Source organism: Vipera berus (genome assembly GCF_964194415.1).
Source record: "Vipera berus genome assembly, chromosome: 9".
Taxonomy (NCBI): domain Eukaryota; kingdom Metazoa; phylum Chordata; class Lepidosauria; order Squamata; family Viperidae; genus Vipera; species Vipera berus.
Window position 1 is genome coordinate 9,576,863 of NC_138212.1, and position 6,041 is coordinate 9,582,903.

The window sequence follows — 6,041 nt, forward strand, 5'->3', positions numbered from 1 at the left end:
ATGATGGTACTTTTTATTTATTCATTTGACATCTGCCAAGGATGTGACCAATGGCATGGTGCCAAGATAGGTAGTCCTTCAGAAAATGTCATAAGCATTCAAATCACTGTGCTTTTTAAAAAAATTGTGCAGTGCAATTTTCATTTGTAATCTGAGCACATTTTGCTTGATTTTGTGAAAATAATTACCGGTAATCACAATAACTGTACATTGGCTTTCTCCTCCAGAAGCAACAGGCTGAACAGATGATGTTTAAAAAAAATGATCAAGGTAGTTTTAAGAAAGGTAAAAGTCACCCATTAAATAAAATACAATCAAAAAGAAAAATAATTATAAAGGATTAAAATAGCAATTTGGTTAAACTCACAGGTACATATATGTGGCTTCCTTGATAGCCAAAGATAAAATACATAAAGTTAAGGACTGAAAAGCTTGCAGAAATAAATACAATCTCTAATTGGTTCCAGAACTCCCATTGAGAATTATCTTAATCTCTTTTGTAATCCTGATACAGTAATTCCTGGTTCTCATCATAGCAGAATCAGATAACTTTTCTGGTGTTGAAAGTAAGCTAAATATTTGGCCTTGCAGGGTAGAAAAATGAAATCTGACTTTTATTCTCATTGCATATGTTAATAGTTCTTCTTTCTCTATTTAGATATTTTTTCCAATGATTTTCTTCTTGTGATTCTTTCCTTATATGCTTTGTAGTATTTAAGAATCTTTTTCTCTCATGTTTTATTTTTTATTTAGATGGTTTAGAACACGGGAGTCAAACTTGCAACGTCACGTGACGTGTCGCGACATATTGCGACTTTTTTGCCATTGCCGGCAATGGGGTGGGCGTGGTTTTCCTATGATGCATCTGACCCATGGGCTGGCAATTTGACACCCCTGGTTTAGAATAGTCCCCCTCCTTTATTAAGTCTATTAGTTTGTATAATGTGCTAAGTTTTTTTCTTCTAAAGCTGTGTTTGTCATACTTGGCAACTTTAAGATGTGTGGACTTCAACTCCCAGCTGGGGAGTTCTGAGAACTGAAATCCACCTCTTAAAGACACCAACTTTGAAAAATACTGTTCTAAATTATGTAGCCTTTATGCAGTGGTGATGGATTTACATAATGCCTTTTAAGCAATGTTAATTGTAATGTTTTAAAAAAACCTCAGTTTTGTTTTTTCTTTAAAAAAGGCCAATGGGGTGCTTATTTTTTTCTAACATCTACAAAGCCAAAAAGCCCACCCAAAATAACAGATTGTCTCATGTGATAACCTCATGATTGGATGACCCTATCAGTCCTCTGAGACGTATGTTTTTTCCCTTTTGTTTCCACTTTAAATTGTAGCTTTTGCTAGAAGAAAGTGGCATGATCCTGATTAAAATAAGTCAGGAATAGCTGAGATCAGTCTAGCTGTCTGTCTGTCTGTCCGTCCACGCATCCATTGATGCATGCATGCATCCATCCATCCTCTATCTATCTATCTATCTACCTACCTACCTACCTACCTACCTATCTATCTATCTATCTATCTATCTATCTATCTATCTATCTATCTATCTATCTATCTATCTATCTATCTATGTTGTACTTTTGATATGAATATACCTAGGATTCGAGTTTTAAAAATTATATATGTGTGTATGTGTGTGTGTATATACAGTATATATATAGGTAAAGGTAAAGGTAAAGGTTCCCCCGCACATGCGTGCTAGTCGTTTCCGACTCTAGGGGCCGGTGCTCATCTCCGTTTCAAAGCCGAAGAGCCAGCGCTTGTCCGAGGACGTCTCCGTGGTCATGTGGCCGGCATGACTAGACGCCAGAGGCGCACGGAACGCTGTTACCTTCCCACCGTAGTGGTCCCTATTTTTCTACTTGCATTTTTACGTGCTTTCGAACTGCTAGGTTGGCAGAAGCTGGGACGAGTAACAGGCGCTCACTCTGTTATGCAGCACTCGGGATTCGACCCGCCAAACTGCCGACCCTTTTATATATATATATATATATATATATATATATATATATATATATAGAGAGAGAGAGAGAGAGAGAGAGAGAGAGAGAGAAAGAGAGAGAGAGAGAGAGAGAGAAAGAGAGAGAGAGAGAGAGAGAGAGAGAGAGGAGGGGGGGGAGGGAGAGAGGATATCAATTTCATTTTTTAATGTGTCCCAATGTGTCCACAGAAAAAAGTGACAACAAAGGTTATCTTAGCTTACAACTCTTCTGGCTCAGCGTCCCCATAACTCCAACCCTGGTTTAGGAGGCATTCTCCTTTCTTCTGGCAAAAGATGGGGGTGGTGGGGAGGGAACAGCAACTCTAACATTTGTTTTTCTGTTACTCAAAGGGCCGAGCCTTTCCTCTATCAAGTCCTGACAGCTCTCCTATCAGTTTTGTGGCTCTCTGTGTGTGTTTACCTTGTGTAGGGTGAGGCAGATAGGCTGAAAGAAGCCTCCCGCAATAATTTCATGGGGGAGAAGAAGTTGCAGGAACTGCTGACTCATCAAATTCCCTTATAAATCATTAGCAAAATATACACATGTTGAGACAGGAAATTGTCATTCTTGGAGCATCCTTCCATTAAAAATAGCTGGCTCCCAGCCAAAGCTCTCACTTCCCCCCCCCCACCGACCTGGCTGTGGGGCCTTGCAAAAGTAACTTGGGCTTTAGAACCAGAGATGGTTGGGAGAAGTTGCCACCCCTGAGCTTCTTAGCACCATGAACTAAGACAGGGGTAGGCAACCTTGGCTCTTTTATGACTCGTGGACTTCAACTCCCAGAATTCCTGAGCTCAGGAATTCTGGGAGTTGAAGTCCACGAGTCATAAAAGAGCCAAGGTTGCCTACCCCTGAACTAAGAAGAACAACAATAAGGTGATGGGAAAAAGAAGGCACACAGTTTGGGCACTGCAACAAAAGAGTGCGCCGCAGGTAGCCGTCGACTTAGGGCCAGGACTTAGCCCCAAATTTCTGTTGCTATAAGTGAATGATTCAGTTTTGCGCGCCGTTTTGCAACATTTCTTGCCACGCTGCAGTGAATCAGTTGACAACTGCAATTGTTATCTAAGTAACAAGGTTGTTAAGTGAATCTGGCTTCCCCATTGACTTTCCATCTTCCCCAAAAGTGATCACATGACCCCGGGGCACTGCAACCGTCATACATATGAACCAGTGGCCAAGCGTCTGAATTTTGACCATGGGACAAGGGGGATGCTGCAATGGTTGTGAAAAATGGTCATAGGTCACTTTTTTCAGTGCCATTGTAACTTCAAATGGTCATTAAATGAAGTTGTAAGTTGAGGAGTCCCTGTTTGAAGCACAGTTTCTTTTTAGTTCCTGACTATAAGAAATTGGGAGTTCTGGGCTCAGTGAGTTCAAACCATTTAAAAATGGTTCAGGGAGGAAGATTTGCAACTCCAAAGATACACAGTGACCATGCTGTGTCTTCACTGAATATCTTTGGAGTTGCAAACCTTTTCCCCTGAACTGTTTTCAACACAGGTAGTCCTCCTTTAGCGATTGCCCTATTTAGCAACCATTCAAAATTACAGCAGTGCTGAAAAAGTAACTTTATGACCAGTGTCTCACACTTACAACGGGTTGCAGCCTCCTGCAATCATGTGATTGCCATTTGGGTGCTTCACAACTGGCTTCCAACAGGTCAATAGAGAAGCCAGCAGTCAAATTGCAACTCCTGGTCATATGATGTCTCACTTAATGACTGCAGGTAACTTGCTTAGCACCAAAAGTGAAGTGACATCCTAAGTCTGTTGCAGTCATGTGATGTCCCAACTTAATAACTGCATGTCTTAGCGACGGAGTTGAAGGTCCCAGTTCTGGTTGTTAAACAAGGACTACCCTGTACAGGCAGTGACTGTTCGAAGTTACAGTGGGCACTGAAAAAAGTGACTTATGACTGTTTTTCACACTTACAACCATTGCAGCATCCCCGTGGTCACATGATGAAAATTCAGACACTTGGGAACTAACTCACATTTATGACGGTTGCAGTGTCCCAGGATCATGTAATCAGCTTTTGTGACCTTCTGACAAGCAAAGTCAATGGGGAAACCAGATTTACTTAACAACTGTGGCAAGAAAGGTCCTAAAATGGAGCAAAATCCACTTAACAAATGTTTCGCTTAGCAGCAAAGATTTGGGGCTCAAAATTGTAGTCGTAAGTTGAGGACTAACTGTAGTTCCTTAAACCAGGGATGGATAACCTACATGTGCTCCAAATTCTTTCTGGCAGTTCTTCCACCCCTCCCATCCCCACTTACCGTACTAGAAATCAGCAACATCATTTCTTACTTTTCTGCAACGATCCGTAAAAATTCTTAGGAAAATCCTAGGGGAAAAAAAAATCTTGCATAAAACCTAAACTAGGTTTTGCGGCATGCCCCTCCCCTGCCTGTCTAGAAACTCAGCAGAAAAATAGATCTCAGGGCCTCTCTGGAGCTCCCCACAAGGGTTCTATTACTTCCTTCTTATACATACAATAGTTGGGATTGTTTTGGCTGAAGGATAAAGCTGCAAAGATGAAAATTGAGATTTATAATGTAACATCCTGGATTGACTGGGAAGTCCAAAAAAAAATCACCTCTGTGAAAAGATAACAAACTATTCCCATATTTATTGCCAAGAAAACTATTAAGCTTCTGTGTACTTATCAGGTGTTGAGCTCAACTGGGTGTTATTACCATTTAAATAGGATGTGATAGCAAGTGGTATGGAGGCCTTTAACAAGTTACAATTTGCTACCATTCAACTTATCTGGAATCTGCTGTCTTTCCCCTCCTTTTCCAGCAGCCTGGCTGGGTGACTCTGCTCTCCAGTAGCAATGCTGTGTTTGCTGTCCCAGTTAAGGGAGCCACTCATGCAAAGTTGGGGGTGGGGGAGAGATCCCCAGAACCCACCCACCTGCATTGGGCAATGAATGCACTGCCACTCTGGAAGAACTGAATCTTCTTGAAATGGAATTGTCTGCCTGGATTTAGGTATTAGGTATTAGATAATCTTTATTGTTATTTTTTTAATGCGGGCACAACCGCACAGACTGAAAATGAAACTTGAGTTGCTTGCTCTCAAAGTGTACACATACATAACACACATTTAAATATACTATATACAACGTATGTATAGACCTACACCCTTACATACAAGTAACATGTAACTATTAATCACTGCCTTATCAGTCTGCTGTTCTGAGGCTAGCACAGGTAGAGGTGGTTCTCGACTTACGACCCCAACTGAGCCCGAAATTTCCGTTGCTGAGCGAAGATAATTATTAAGTTATTTATTTATTTATTTATTTTATTTTATTACATTTAATAAAATGTACATTACATTTAATAAGTCCTCCCTTTCCCGGAGGACTCAGGGCGGTTTACAGGGAATTAAAAACCAAAAATACAAAAGTTAAAAACCAAGTTTAAAAAAGATTAAATTTATCCCTGTACAAATAAAACCCCAATTAAAATAAATTAATCCTCAGCCTGGGCCAGAGAGCTCGAAGAGCCAGGTCTTCAGGCCCCGGCGGAATGAACGGAGGTCGGGGGCAGTCCTCAGCTCCACTGGCAGCTGGTTCCAAAGGGCAGGCGCCCCCACTGAGAAGGCCCTATCCCTGGGTGTTACCCGCCGGCAATCTCTTACCGGTGGGACCCTGAGCAGACCCTCCCTGTGGGAGCGCACTGGACGAAGGGAACTTGATGCCGGCAGCAGGTGTTCCCTCAGATACCCCGGACCCAAGTTAGTTTTGCCCCATTTGTCCTTTCTTTCTTACTAAAGTTGTTAAATGAGCCATTGCAGTTGTTAAGTGAGCAGCAGGGTTGTTAAGCGAATCTGACTTCCCCATTGACTTTGCTTGTTCAGAAAGTCGCAAAAGTTGATCACATGATTTCGGGACACTGAAACCGTCATAAATATGAGCTGGTTGCCAAGCATCTGAATTTAAATCACTACCTGGTCACGGGGATGCTGCAGCGGTCATAAGTGTGAAAAATGATCACAGGTCCCTTTCCTAAGTGCCACTGAAACTTTGAATGGCC